General features: G+C 38.1%; 1 protein-coding gene across 4 annotated transcripts in view; it reads left to right on the top strand.

Annotated features, from left to right (window-relative positions):
- Positions 1–16,473, top strand: part of SHROOM4 (shroom family member 4) — a 264,044-nt gene that overhangs the window by 168,072 nt on the left and 79,499 nt on the right. The window lies entirely within an intron of this gene.

Genomic DNA, 16,473 nt, shown 5'->3' with positions numbered 1-16,473 from the left:
TCCCTGTCAACCCTATGGCCTCCTATCAGCCACTTGATTTTTCTTGAAAAATCTACTTTCTCATTCTGTCCATACCAGAGAACATAGTTCAATGATACATACAAGAGTGTGTGCTTTATTTTTCCATTAAGGACAGCCCATGAAGAAACAACATCATTTGTAGCAAAAGGGATTCTAGCTAGGTCTTCTAGAGGATTTCAAAGTCACTTTCTGTGGTTAGTGATAATTCACCAAAGCAAGCTATTGAATTTTCTTTACTGACCTCAACAGATCATTCCCTCCCTAGAGATGCCTTACTTCGACACAAGAAGAGAAGGGAGTTGGCAGCAATGGCTGAGAAATGGATGAACTACAGCCTTTTCATCTCTTTGTCTTATTCGAGCCAGAGTTCTTTAAATGTCAACGCGTTGAGGGGAATCTAAACTACTTTTATGACGACTGAATGGCAAGCAGTCAAAAAAGAACATTGGACTTTGCTCTATCACTTTCCTCCTGTCTCTCACACATACATACAACCCCACCCTCAGCTTCTCAGTCTGTCTTTTCAGTATGTAACATAATTTACTTCCATGGCTTCAGCTTCCTGAATACTAATGCCTCTCACATTTACATCTCTAGACCAGAACTATTTCCTGAATACCAACCTCAGATTTCCAGTCTGTCATGGGATATTTTTGCCTGGGACCACAGGCACCTACCTCAAACGACTGTCTTGATGTTCTCCACCCTCCAAAATCAACCCTCGTTCCTTTTTTGTTATCTGATCACCTGTAATGGTTCTGGCTCATAAACTAGAACTTTGAGAAGCATCCTCATCTCCCCTTCTCTAAGTTCCTCATTTTGCCTTGAGCAAATCTATTGCCAAATCCTGTTGCTTCTATTTCAAATATGTCTCCGTTCAAATCTCATGGCTCTATTTAGCCTCCTTAAACTTCTTAACCATTCTCCAAATGCAATGTCTTGTCATGACTCTTTACTATCCTCACTGCTTGCAGTAGTCTCCCACCCATTTCTTACCTGATGAGTCCCTCCTCAATGTTAACAGTCCCCACTATATATTACAAGCCAGTCCTTATACCCACAAGAGAGCTAATGGTTTCTCTTTATGTACCCAACACATCTCATCATAACTGAGATATCAGTTATACTATCTCTTTTCCCTAGCAAACTGTGAACTCCAGGAAGACAGTGAGTTTTCATCATCTTTAAAGTCCCAGCACCTAGCATATTATAGTCTATGTTAACAATAAGAGAATTAATGTTTTAACTGAAATCTCATGTAGTGATTTTTTTCCCTTTGATGGATCCTGCTTTTAGTGTCAAGTTGAAATAAATTGTTTGCAAAGTCACGGATCCTGTTTTCTCCTAGCTTTCTTAAACATTTATAGTTTTATGTTTATATAAGGCCCATGATCCATTTTAAACTTTTTTTAAAGATTCATTTTATTTACTTAAAAGACAGAGTTACGGAGAGAGGTAGAGACAGAGAGAGAGGTCCTCCATCTGCTGGTTCACTCCCCAGATGGCCGCAATGGTGGGAGCTGCGCCGATCCGAAGCCAGGAGCCAGGAGCTTCTTCCGGGTCTCCTACATGGGTGAAGGAGCCCAAGGAGTTGGGCCATCTTCTACTGCTTTCCCAGGCCATAGCAGAGAGCTGGATCGGAAGAGGAGCAGCTGGGACTAGAACTGGCGCCCATATGGGATGCCGGCACTTCAGGCCAGGGCTTTAACCCGCTGTGCCACAGCGCCGGCCCCTCCATTTTGAACTCTTGTGTGCATGTGTGAGTATGACAATTAAGTTAATGTATGGTGAGCCAGCTGTTACAGCATCATTTGTTGAAGAGGTTATCTTTTTCCACTGAATTGCTTTTGCAACTTTGCCAGAAAAATTTGGACATGCCTATCTATATCCATTTCTGGATTTCCTACTCTGCTTCATTGATTTATGTGTCTAACTTTACACCAATATCTAACAGTTTTGCTTACTGTAGTTATATACATCTTGAAATTGTGTAGGCTGATTCCTCCTACTTCATTCTTTTTTAGAAAGATTTATTTTATTTGAAAGGCAGAGTTACTTAGAGGCAGAGGCAGAGGCAGGAAGAGAGAGAGAGAGAGAGAGAGAGAGGTCTTCCATCCACTGGTTCACTCCCCAGGTGGCCACAGTGGCCAGCACTACACCAATCTGAAGCCAGGAGCCAGGAGCTTCTTCTGGGTCTCCTGCGCAGGTGCAGGGGCCCAAGGACTTGGGCCATCTTCCACTGCTTTCCCAGGCCATAACAGGGAGCTGGATTGGAAATGGAGCAGCCTGGTCTTGGGATGCAGGCACTGCAGGCAATAGCTTTGCCCTCTCTGCCACAGCACCACCCCCTACCTAATTATTTTCTTTTATTTTTTTGAATGTTCTCTTTCATATTTGGAAAATTTTTAAATTTGTTTTTACATTTGATCTAAGGTATACAAATTTCATGTATTTCATGTATACAGCATTAGGAACATAGTGATGCTATGTTTCCCTATCTTTTCCTTTCCTCCTGCCCATGCTCTCACTCTTCCTCCTTCTTCCTCTTCTATTCCCTCTTTCAATTTTTACAATGATCTATTTACAGCTTACTCTATACTCATAAAATTAACCCTACTCTAAGTAATAAGTTCAACAAATGGTATGAAGAAAAAAAAAACACTGTTCTCGACAGTAGAGACAAGGGTTATAAACAATCACTGAAGCTCAGAATGTCAATTTCATGATTATTTTAGCTATCCTAGTTCCTCTGTCTTTCTAGAATAATTGTTATCCCTATATCTATAAAAATATTGATTACATTTTGATAGGGATTCTATTAAACATGTGTGAGAACTTGGGGAGAGTTACAATCTGTACTACCTTAAATTTTCTGATCCATGCACAGTGTATCTTCCCATTCATTTAGATCATCTTTAATTTCATTTCATTAGGATTATGTAGTATTCATCATATACATCCATCCATCTATGTTAGATTTATACCCAAGTATTTAATTTTCTTCACACCATTCGTAGATTATGTTATTTTGAAATTTGTTTCTGCCAGGCTGTTGTTAGTGCATAGAAATATGATAACCTTTTGTGTGTTGATCTTATGTGATTCATTCTTGCTGAGCTTAGTTCTAGCAGTCTCTTGTTCATTTATTCATTGATTTTGTTTGTTTTAGATTTAGATTATTGTTCAGGTAATATCATCTGCAAGTAGGGGCAGGTATTTTTTTCAATCTCAATGCCTTTTATTGCTTTTTATTACTTTATTGTGCTGGCTATAAATTCCAGTACTATGTTGAATAAGAATGGGAATGTTTCTGATCTTAGGAGGAAAGAAGTCAGTCATTCATTGCTAAGTATGATGTTAGCCATAGCATATTATAGATGATATTTATAAAGTGATGAGGTTTTGTGTTCACTGAAAGCTGTCATGAATGGGTATCTGATTTTGTCAAATGATTTTTATGTAGCAATATGATGTGATCATGTCACTTTTCTTCTTAATGTGTTGATATGGTATATCAAATTGATTCTGAAAGTTGAATCAGTTTTTCATGACAAGAACAAACCTCATTTGGCTATACTGTATTTTTCTTATTGCACAATTTTATTTTCTAATATTTTATTCTAATATTTTATTTTCTAATATTTTTAATATTTTCCATGAGATCTGTAGGTGTTTTTCTTTGGGGGGTTTGGGTTTTTTGGTTTGGTTTTTGTACTGTCTTCTCTGGTTTTCACATCAGTGTAATACTAACTTACTAAAATGAATTTTGAAGGGTTCCCTCCTCTGATTTACTGGAAGATATTTTGTAGAATTGGTATTCATTCTTCTTTCAGCGATTCTTAAAGTTATTCTTGGTGCCAGCATTATGGCTTAGCAGGTAAAGCCACCAGCTGCAACACCAGCATCTCATCTGGGCACTGGTTCATGTCTCACTTGCTCCACTTCCAATCAACTTCCCCACTAATGGCCTGGGAAAAACAGCAGAAGATGGCCCAAATGCTTGGACCCCTTTCACCCAATGTAGGAGATCCACATGAAGCTCCTGGCTTTAGCCTGGCTCAGCCCTGGATATTGTGGCCAATTAAGGAGTGAACCAATGGATCTCTCTCTCTCTCTCTCTCTCTGTACCCCCCGCCCCCATAACTCTGACTTTCAAATAAATAAATAAATCTTTAAAAAATTAAGTTATTCTTTGATATAATTCTGCAGGAAAATTATATGATCCTGGAGATTTCTATTATGAGATGTTTTATTTTATGAATTACTTTTCTTAATAATTATAGGACTATTCAATGATGTATTCCATATTAGGTGAATTGTAGTAGTTTGTAGGTTTCAAGGAAGTAGTTGGCTTCATCTAAATTGCCATATTTATGTGTATAAAGTTGTTCATAGTATTATTATCTTTTTGGTATCTTCAGAGTCTAATCCTTGTTTCATTATATCTTTTCTCTTTCTTTTGTCAGTCTTAATAGAAGTTTTCTAATTTTGCTGACATTTTTAAAAAGTTAACGTTTTTCCCCATTGATTTTCTGTACTTTTCATCTTTAATTTCATTGATTTTTGCTCTTACATGAGCATTTATTTCCTTTTTTCTGCTTGCTTTGGGTTTCCTATGCTCTTCTTTTTCTACTTTCTCGTGATGGGAGCTTACATTATTGATTTAAACCTTTTTCTCTCTTATAATAAAATAATTTAGCGCCATCAATTTGCCTCTTGGCATTGCTCTAGCTGTGTCTCACACATTTGGATGTCTTGTATTTTCATTTCCATTAGTGATGTAATTTATGTTTTCTTTGGAGAGTTCATATTTGACCCATAGATTGCTTAGGGATATGTTGTTTAGTTTATAATCATTTTGTATTATTTACTTTCAGATTTATTTCATTGTAGTAAGAGACTGAATGGTGTGTGATTTAAATTCTTTTAAAACTATTGAGATTTGTTTTGTGGCCAGGTTGTAGTCTATTTTGGCATATGTCTCATGAGCATTTGAAAGTGATATGCATTCTACTAGTGTTTGTAAAATGTTCTCTAAATGTCAATTAGATCTTATTGGTTAGTGGTAGTGAATTATTCTATATCTTTGCTTATTTTCTGTCTAGTTATTCTAGCAGTTGTTAGGAGAGGAGAGTTGAAGATGCCAAATACTGTATAATTGTGAATTTCTCTCTTTTTCTTTCCAGTTCTATCTAGCTTTGCTCACATATTTATGGGGTCAGTTGTTTTATACATGCATATTTTGGGCTGTTAAATCTTCATGATGGAATGACCCTTTTATCATTGTGCAATTCCTTCTCTGTTTCTAGTAATTTTCTTTGCAGTAATTTTCTTTATCTGCTATTAGTATGGCCATTCCTTGTTTCTTTGGTTATTGCTTACATGGTATTTTTCTATCCTTTTACTTTCAACCTGCCCATTATGTTTTGTTGAAACTGAATTTCTGATCATGAATATGTGTTTTCTCGTGTGTTTCTTTGCACTATGCTAGTCTCTGTCCTTTAGTTGGTATATTTAGGCCATTTACAAATAATGTAAATGATATGTTAGGACTTAACCCCAACATTTTATTTTGTTTTTTCTTTGTTCCCTTTATTTCACTTTTCTATTTTTTCCTGCATTACTATAGGTTATTAAATATTAATTAGAATTCTATTTTTATTTATTTTTAGTGTTTTTGTTATCTCTTCATATAGATTTTTCAGTGGTTGCTATTGGCACTATATTAGTTATGTATACACACATGCACACATTGATATCACAGTGTATTGATGCTGTCATTTTACCAGTTGGAGTGAAGTATAGAAACTTTTGTCTCTTTACATTCCTTGGTACTCCCCCATTGATAGCAAAATTGTCTAAATATTTCCTTTGCATATATTTAGGGCCACATCAGATATTATAATTGTGTGTCTATGTGTGCATATGTGTGTGTATGTTGCTTTTTCCTTCCTGATATTCTAGGATTCCTTCTTTCATTTCCTTTATGTTTAGAAAACTTCCTTTAGCCATTATTTTTAAAGTAGGTCTTTCAGCAACAAATTGTCTTAGTTTCCCCTTATTTGAGAATTTTTTTTTTGCCAAATTGTGGTGCTTGGGCCAGTTTAAGCATTATTTATTAAAGTTCTTTTCTTTAGCTCTGCACTCTTTCTTCTCTCCTTTTAGTACTCTGATAGTATGAATGTGATACTGTGAGTGTTAACATTTTATACTCCAAAAGATACTTGAGAATTTGTTCATTTTTTCAGTCTATTTTATTTTTAGTGTTCATATTGGGTAATTCCTATTGTTAGATATTCAGATTTACTAATTATTTCTTTTGTCCCATCCATCATACTCTTGTGATTATTAATTTGATTGGTTTTTAATATTGTATTTTTATGTCCTAACATTTCCATTTGATTCTTTTTATATATTCTTTTTTTTATTTGCCAAGATGTGATATTTCTTTGCTGGGACTATTTTTTTCCATGCGTTTTATGCGCGTCTGTAATTACTCATTGAAACGTTTTTTGTTTGTTTTTTGTTTTGTTTTGTTTTTTTTTTTTTTTTGACAGGCAGAGTAGACAGAGAGAGAGACAGAGAGAAAGGTCTTCCATTTTTTCTGCTGGTTCACCCCACAATGGCCGCTTCAGCCCGCGTGCTGTGGCGACGCACCGTGCTGATCCAAAGCCAGGAGCCAGGTGCAGGGCTCAAGCACTTGGGCCATCCTCCATTGCACTCCTGGGCCACAGCAGAGAGCTGGACAGGAAGAGGAGCGACCAGGACAGAATCCGGCGCCCAGACCGGGACTAGAACCCGGTGTGCCGGCGCCACAGGCAGAGCCGCTGCACCGGCCTGAAACGTTTTTATGATGAGTGTTTTATCACATAGTCCCAACCTTTCTGTCATCTTGGTGTTGGTATATATTGAGTATCATCCTTGTTTCAGTTTGAGATATTCCTGGTTCTTAGTATAATGAATGATTTTCTGTTGAAATCTAGACATTCTAGGTATTATATTATAAGATTTTGGATCACATTCAAACTTTGTTTTATCCGATTTCCTCTGACCCTGCTCTGGCAGGGAGTGGGGTTGCTACCACACTGCCATGTTGGAGATAGGAGTCCAAGTTCCTTGGCTTCTCTTCCTACTTGAAAGATGAGGTTCCTTGTTCTTGCTATGTTTCCACTGATACCTCCCTTGCTGGGAGCACCTGCTTGCTGCTCCCCATGTGGTCTCCACTGATACCCCAGAGATGGGGAGAGGCTTCCTTACTGCTGAGCAGTGGTGGAAGTTCCAACTCTCCACTTCAGCAGCTGGATGGAATAACTCCTCATCAATACAAAATGGGAGTGGATGGCCATAATACCATCCAGCATGGATGAAATTCTTTTTTCTAGATTTTACCTTTTCTGCCAACACCTTGGTGTAAGGGGTGGGGTCTGGTGTGTCTTAATACAGCCTGGCCAGAGGGGAAGTCTGGGCTGACAGTTCAGCCTTTCTTGGCATGAATGGGAGTAGGGCCATAGGTTTTTGCTTGGAATAGAGCAGTTACTGTCTAACAGTTTTCTATCTTGCCAGGTCACCACTTTCCTGGTCTCCTGGGCAGTGAGGGCAGGCTTTTGCTAAACCTTATTTTGTCTCTGCCTGCTAGTGTGTTCAGGTTGTTGCTTCTCAGCTGCTAATATGGGCTATAGAAGGTAAAAAGAAAATTCAGGGAATTAACCACTGTGTCGTTCTTGGTAATCCAAGGTCCCTAGCTGGCCTGCCTTCTTTTAAAAATATTTTCATTTTATTTGAGAGGGAGACAGAGACAGGCAGAGTTCTCCCATCTGCTGGTTCACGCTAGGCCTGGTCAAAGCCAGTAACTCAATTGAAATCTCCCAGGTGGTTGGCAGGGTTATAAGTACTTGAATCATCACCTGCTGCCTCACAGGATGTGTATTAGCAGGAAACTGAAATTGGAAGCAGAGCTGAGAGTCGAACCCAGCCACTCCAACACAGGATGAGGATATCCGAAGTGATGTCTTAACTGCTATGTCAAACTCCCACTCCATCTGTGTTCTTAATACAACAGAAGGCATCTTCATTTCATTAAGACTTTTCTAAATTGGATTGTTTTTCACTCTTGAATTTTTAAATTTCTTTATGTATTCAAGGCACTCATCTTTTTTCAGTTATGTGTTTTGCAAATATTTTCTCCTAATGAACAGTATCAGAAGATGCCAGATGAAAGTCTTTTTTTGTTTGTTTTACATATAATGTCCAAGAATTTTAATTATACCAGCTGAAGGAATAGGGAAATGTTCATCTCCATTTCCCCAGAAGCAGAAGTTCCAATGATGTTTTAACTCCCATCTTAAGATTTATAAGCATTATCTCCCTATCCTTTAATAAATTTAAACATTTTAAAATGTCTTTATTACAAATCCATTGTCTTTATCAAAACAGCTAAATGGAGCACACAATTAACACCAAAGATGTTTCTTTCAGCTACTGATAGAAACATATGAATCCTAAAGACATTGAGTATGCATCACCAGTCCTTATTTCTTAACTTCTTCCAGCTTCAGTCTTAAACTTGGGTCCTGAAGAGCATGCCAACTCTGGAGTTGAGTGCAAGTGTCAAGATCCCTTCTGGGGATTTGTCTCTGAACTGCCAGCTTTCTGGACTTCAGGCCAGTTTCTATTTTGAGTGAAAGCTCCAATCTAGCCAGAGTGCATTGATTGCTTTCCAGCTAATCAAAAGGAAAGCATGGGTTGGCCATTCTGGCATCCTTGTTCGGCTAAAAATGATTGTATCTCTGGCTCCTAATACAGAGATATAGTCTTCCTTTTTCCCCCTATGATGAGGGTGCAGAATATCCTTCAATTTTATTAAGTATAAAGTTAATATATGCATTCTAGTGATCTTTGAGAAGTTATACACAATAGATTTTTTTTTCCCTCTGGGGGAAAGAACACAAAATCACCTGCCCTTCTCTTTCTCTGTCCCCAAAATGGTTTGATTTAAATTTGTATACAGTGAAGGCTACTTGCCTGATATTGTCCCTCTTTGCACTCTAGAACAAAATTTCTTAAGGTATCCATGGCCCTTCCAAGGGAATGGAACATTTTGAAAGAAAATTAACACTATTTTTATGCATTTTGCAAGGGATTAAGAATTGTTTTTTCTGTCTCCCCCAGCCCCTCCTTACTGTCTTCATTTTTGGTGTGTGGGTGGTAGAGAGATTGATTCTTTGCTGTTCTGTACTTCTATACTTCTGGTAAAAGCTTAGGGTTTAATAAGGGAAAGTTTAAGGATGAGTGGGAGAGGGCATTCATGAAGTGATAGGGAGTATGGCTGATGTATTATATGTGATTCAGAATCATTGATAAGATGAATCCCCCAGAACAGGAAGTATGGCTAGAAGCCCCTTTCATGTCGCAATAAATCACCAGCATATAAAGAATTTCTTCTCCCCTCCCTGTTGCTCATCAGAGTAAATACTTGCATTGGTCATTGCTTTGCTACAGTGGGACTGGGAGAGTAACTCTGTGTTGCTATAATGTCCCAGGATCTGGATAGCTTGATTGACCTTAGACCTTGAAAAATCACGGAATACAGTAATGATAGCAAACCAGAGCTCAAAAGGGACATGTTGATTGCCTTAGGCCACATCATCATAAAGATTGGGGCTTGGGCTCAAATTTCTCTCTGTTGTGTCACTCCAGAACCCGTGTCTTTTCTTTGCATTTGCGTTAATGAGTTTTGGGACTCTCATAGCTCTACAGTTCATTGAGACAGTGCTATATCAGTCCTGTACCCAACAGTTGCTTTGAAAATGTTAAGACCAGTAAGGTGAACTAAGTTGTCTTTAGAAATTTGAATCCAATATGAAAAGCTCTTCAAGGACACCTTCCCATGTAAATGTTTTTCAAGATTTATTTTATGTATTTGAAAAGCAGAGTGACAGAGAGAAAGAAGAGAGAGATCTTCCATCCACTGGTTCACTCCCCAAATGGCCATAATGGCCAGGGCTGAGCCAGGCCAAAGCCAGGAGCCTGGAACTCCATCAGGTCTCCTACAAGATTGGCAGGGGCCTATGCACTTGGGCCATTTTTCACTGCTTTCCCAGCCACATTAGCAGGGAGCTGGATTAGAAATAGAGCCACTGGGACTGGAACCAGCACTCCGATATGGGATGCCCAGGTTCTAGGAGATGGTTCAACCCACTGTGCCATGCCAGCTCCCTGACCTAACTTTGAAGTGGCCCACCCAGAACTATGATTACCTTGAGATTGAATAAACACTCTGTAAATGCTAGTTCTGTGACTCTATACCAGCATTTACTATGGGTCAGCTACAGTGCTAGTAGTTCTCAAGTGCATGGTGTCATTTAATCATCGCAGCACTGTTGTGACGTTAGGAATGAATATATCCCCATATTACAAATGATGACATTGTCTCACAGTATGTTTGACTTTATATCTAGATTGTTCTTTGTAAAACTTAGTTGATTGCTACCTGTTTATTTCTGTTTTGTTAATACTTTCAGAGACTTTGAATTGAGTATTTTAGCTAAGTTCTTCAGAAAGCCTTATATGAGTTTTAAAATTCTTGAGCTGTGCAGGCTTTCTCCTTTGCCTCACTCTGTGGGTCTTAGCCTTAGCAATGACCTTGCCCCTCAGTAGAACCAGAGCAAAATACAGTATAAATTGGTTTGAGAGGATAATTGAGTCTTTCTCACTTATCCAGGCTTTAGCCTTGCCTTGACCTGGAATGCTTGCCAGTTTCCAAGGAAGAATAAACTGAGTTAATTGGCTCTTGGATGGGGTGAGGGGTTAAAGCTTAGGTGTGGGTCTGCTTACAATTGAACTAGTAGTTGTTGGCTCCTTATATTAAGACATCCAGTAGCCATCTGTTGGGTGAAGGCATCTTCTTTTCTGACCGGAAGCTGGGTCAGTCTCAGAAGGAAAATGTTGTCATTTGTATTCTGTATTCCTTCTGTTTCTTTGAGGTGTGCTCTGTTTAATAATACATGTATTAAGAGGTACTGAAAAAGTTTGTAATCTAGTGCTTTTCTTCCAGTAGCTTTAAATTGCTCCTGAAGTGTATGTGTGTGTGTGTCTTAGACCAAATCTCACTGAAGAAGTTGATACCTCATTATGTGTAGGTTATTGTGTTTGCAGAAGAAAATCTCCTATAAGCGATATATCTACTATGTGTCATAAAAATTAATTCACTTTATGTGTGCATGTTTCCATTTCAGGCATGTTTAATAGGGAAATATATCTAGTATATTAGCTTACAGTATTTCTAAATAATAAATCATAAACACCAATAAAAGAAAACATCTGAAACGTGCATATTTAAGTCAATTATATGTTGATTAACCTTATGTACTTTTGCCATAATTCTTACTATTGTCATTCTCCCTTGCCGTCAAACAACAATTCATTCTGGGAACATCAGATGCATCATTATGGATGTTAATACAGCACCCTGCTGCATCTCATCTCCCTTTGTATTATGACACAAGTTTACTTCAGGGACACAGAGGTACTTGCTCTCATTACTCATAGTAACTGTAATTAGACACTAAACTTGAGATGTTGATATATTCATATTTACTTATTTTGTTAATCACATTTTTACATCAAAACTATGGAAAAATAATGTTCACATTTCAATTAAGCACACTGCGTGCCTGTTTGAAAAAAATCAATGAAAGAAATTGTGTGGATGAAGCAATGTACTTGGACGTTTTAAATGTAAGCTCTGCGGACTCAGTGGAATACTGGGGAAGTCTTTAAACATATTATAGTCTTGTCTTAATGGTAATTCAGAGCAATAATCCCAATGTGACAGTGATCTTGCAAGTACTAAATAGGTAACTGATGAGAAACTAACTAGATTAGCACCTACCTCTACTGGGTATCTATCCAGTGAATGTATACCATTGTTCTTTTTTTTTTTACTTTTAAAGATTTATTTGTTCACTTGAAAGAGTTACACACAGAGAGAGAGAGAAGGAGAGGCAGAGAGAGAGAGAGAGAGAGAGAGAGAGAGAGAGGTCTTCCATCTGCTGGTTCACTCCCCAATTGGCCACAATGATCGGAGCTGTGCCAATCTGAAGCCAGGAGCCAGGAGCTTCCTCCCGGTTTCCCACATGGGTGCAGGGACCCAAGGAGTTGGGCCATCTTCTACTGCTTTCCCAGGCCATAGCAGAGAGCTGGATCAGAAGAGGAGCAGCCAGGACTGGAACTGGCGCCCATGTGGGATGCCAGCACTGCAGGCAGCAGCTTTACCCAGTACGCCACAGTGTTGGCAATACCATTGTTCTTAATATGACTTTTGAAAGTTAAAAAGAAGGTAGACATTCCAAAATAATTAATTCACCAAAGCTCTTCTTAAGTAGAAAATTCTCATGATATAATTTAATTGATTTAATAGATGTTTCTGAGTGTCAAACATGTGGTAGGCATCATTGATACTGCTATAGCCTTGTAGTTCATGCTGTAGCCCTGTGCTCTAGTTGAGAGAGAGAAGACAGATATAGGTAAAATCACTGAGCAAGGAAATACTATGCATTTATCAAAATTCATTGCAACAGTATATGCAATTGTAAACTTATCTCCAAGATATACTATTAAACATCAACTGCAAGATTCCAGACAGTGTTACAGTAAGCTTTTTTTGTGCTCCATTTTTATGACTCCTGTTTTCAAGATAATGCATGTGAGGCAGTCATGTTCAGTAATTAGCTCAAGGCACAGAGCTAGAAATGGCAAGCTCAACTGTAGACAGCCTGGTTCTAGAGTTGATGTTTTTAACACTATGCCATACTGCTACTCAGGAACAAATAAGAAAGAGTTGATGGTGGCTTCCATTGGAGTGTGTGATACTCCTTTTTCATTGTATGTGCCTTTGTACTATTTGAATAGGGTGCCTTAAGCAGATATCATTTAAAAAAAAAAAGAAGCACTTTAAAAAAATCAGCTTGTCCGAAACTGAATTAATTCTGCCCACTACTCTTCTGAAGCTGGTGAGAGGCTAAGTCATTTTCTAAAGTGAAAAATCTGGTAGATACTCTAGACTCTTCTCTTCTATACCTCTCACATCTGTCTGATCACATACCCAAACTGACTGGGTTCCACCTTCTAGACTAGACAATTCCAGGCCTTCCCCTACATTATATCCCTGAATCATAGATCACTTGGACTATAGTATTCATTTCCTAACTGATCCACCTGCCTCTTTTCTCACCACAAAATGCCAACAGATGCATCTTTTCAAAGTGCAAGTCTGATCCTGTCATTCTCCAGGTTGTGCTCTAGCCTGCCTCTCTAGCCTTACCTCCTAGCTTCAGGACACCATTTCCCCCTCACATTCCCGATTTTCCCATGCTATTCTTTCTTCAGTAGTACCTTTCATGTAGATTAATCCCCACCCTTCCTTTAAGACCAGACCTCAAGCATGACCTCCTTTATGTAAATATCTCTGGCTGTAGACTATTAGTAACCAAACCAATGCCTGCAATGCCAGCATCCCACAAGGGCACCAGTTTCAATACTGGTTGCCCAACTCCTGATCCAGCTCTCTGCTAACGGCCTGGGAAAGCAGCAGAGGATGGCCCGAGTCTTGGACCACTGCCACCCATGTGGAAGACCCAGAGGAATTTCCTGGCTCCTGGGTTCTGCTTGGCCCAGCCCTGGCCCTTGAGGCCATCTTGAGGAGTGAACCAGTGAGTGAAAGATCTCTCTGTCTCTCCTTCTCTTTCTGTAACTCCTTCAAATAAATAACTAAATAAATAATATTTTTTTAAAAAGATGTAAGTAATATACAGTAAGAGCAAAGTCTTTGGAAAACTAGTTAGTCATTTGCAGAAGAATGAATTTGGACACTTACCTCACATCCTATATAAAAATCAACCCAAAATGGGTTAAAGACTTTGACATAAGACTACTAGAAGAAAATAGAGTGAAAAGTTCTTGACATTGGGCTTGGCAAGATTTTTTGGATCAGATCCTCAAAGCACAGGCAACAAAAACAAAAATAGACAAATAGGACTTCATCCAACTAAAAAAGCTTTTGCACAGCAAAGGAAACAATCAACAGAGTAAAAAGACAACCGTTGAATAGGAGAAAATATTTGCAAACCATGCATGTGATAAGGAATTAATATCTAAAATATTTAAGGACATGAAATAACCCAATTAAAAAATAGATAAAGCACCTGCATAGAAATTTCCCAAAGACAACATGCAAATGACTAACATGAATCTCTCTCTCTCTCTCTCTGTCTCTTTCTCTCTCTCTCCCCTCCGTTTACCTTTCAAGTAAATAAAAATATTTTTTTAGAAAGGAATCATATACTTAGGAGTGAACGAAAGGAAAGATATGTTACAATTATGCACAAGAACACTATGTAATGTAAATAGTATGTAAATAGATAGCATGAAACTGCTTGAGAAAGACTTGCATCTCTAACTTCTCTGAGGGAACCGAACAAAATACAAGAACTGAACACATGACAACTGACCCAGAACATAAGCACTATAATTGTAGAAGTCTCCACTTCAGACATTGCCTGCAAAAGATATTTGGTTGTGGATATGGGACTGAAAATGGTCCAACCAAAATGTATTTATGTAAGTATGAAAAGTGTGATAGACTTTATCTGTTCTGTAATTGCTGGCATAAATATTCTGAAGGGATCCACATAATTCCTGTAATTACAAACGACTGTTCATGATGTGCCCAAACACAGATTTTTTTCCAATATTAGAGAGCTAATTAATAAGTAACAGTTCTTAAGTGATAAAAAAAATCAACATCACTAATCATTGGGGAAATGTAAATCAAAACTACAATGAGATACCAGCTCACACTTGTTAGAATGATTGCTATCAGAAAGACAAAAGATAAGCTTTGGTGAAGTTGTAGAGAAAAGGAAACCATTGTGCACCATTTGTGGAAATATAAATTTAGCATAATAATTATGGAAAATAATATAAATATACCCCTCAATTAAAAACAGAACTACCCCTTGATTCAGCAATTCCACTTTGGAGTCTATAAGAGTCCTTCAAAATCTGTGTCAAAAGATGGAATTAAAAGATGTACAATTTGGGACATGCTCAATCGGACTTACCCCAAATGGTGGAGTTAGAAACGTGCCAGGGGATTCCAGTACAATCCCATCAAGGTGGCATGTACCAATGCCATCTCACTAGTCCAAGTGATCAATTTCTGTTCACAATTGATCACACTGATAGGTCTAAGAGTCAAAGGGATCACACAAACAAGACCAGTGTCTGCTAATACTAACTGATAGAATCAAAAAGGGAGAGGACGATCCATCATGGGAAGCGGGATACACAGCAGACTCATAGAATGGCAGATGTCCTAAATAGCACCCTGGCCTCAGAATCAGCCCTTAAGGCATTCGGATATGGCTGAAGAGCCCATGAGAGTAATTTAGGCATGGAAAGCCAAGACACTCTGGGGAAAAAAAAAAGAAGAAGACCTAAATGAAAGATCTCTGCGAGTGAGATCCCAGTGGAAAGAATGGGGCCATCAAAGAAGGAGGTACCTTTCTCTGAAGGGAGGAGAGAACTTCCACTTTGACTATGACCCTGTCAGAATAAGATCGAAGTCGGCGAACTCAAAAGGCTTCCATAGCCTTGGCAACTCATGACTAGAGCCTAGGGAGATTACTGACGCCATAAACAAGAGTGTCAAATTGTTACGTCAACAACAGGAGTCACTGTGTACTTACTTCTCATGTGGGATCTGTCCTTAATGTGTTGTCCAATGTGAAGTAATGCTATAACTAGTACTGAAACAGTATTTTACACTTTGTGTTTCTGTGTGGGTGCAAACTGATGAAATCTTTACTTAATATATACTAAATCAATCTTCTGTATATAAAGAGAATTGAAAATGAATCTTGATGTGAATGGAATGGGAGAGGGAGCGGAAGATGGGAGGAGTGCAAGTGGGAGGGAAATTATGGGGGGGAGCCATTGTAATCCATAAACTGTACTTTTGAAATTTGTATTTACTAAATAAATTTAAAATATATATAAAAAAGATTTACTTTGGTGTAAAAATTTTTGAAATCCTTGCAAATTTTTTTTAAAATAATATGCATTTCTCATGAACTTTTGAAGACCTCTTGTATATATCCAAGGCAAATGAAATAAGTATGTCAAAAAGATGTCTGCACTCCCATGTTCATTGTAACATAAGTCACAATAGATAAAAAGTAGAAAGAACTTAAGTGTCCATCAACAGATGAATGGATAAGGAAAATGTGGTATATATACACAAGGGAATACTTTTCAGCCATTAAACATAGGAAATTCTGTCATTTGCAACAAATGAAATCTTAAAAAAATGAGCAGAGTAGAATGATGGTTACCAGGGGTTAGGGGGGGCAATTGAGAAGATGTAGAGAAAAGGATGCAAAGTTTAAGTTCTGC

This window comes from Oryctolagus cuniculus, chromosome X (genome assembly GCF_964237555.1).
Source record: "Oryctolagus cuniculus chromosome X, mOryCun1.1, whole genome shotgun sequence".
Taxonomy (NCBI): domain Eukaryota; kingdom Metazoa; phylum Chordata; class Mammalia; order Lagomorpha; family Leporidae; genus Oryctolagus; species Oryctolagus cuniculus.
The sequence above is the reverse complement of the archived record's forward strand: the minus strand, read 5'-3'. Positions and strand labels throughout refer to the sequence as shown.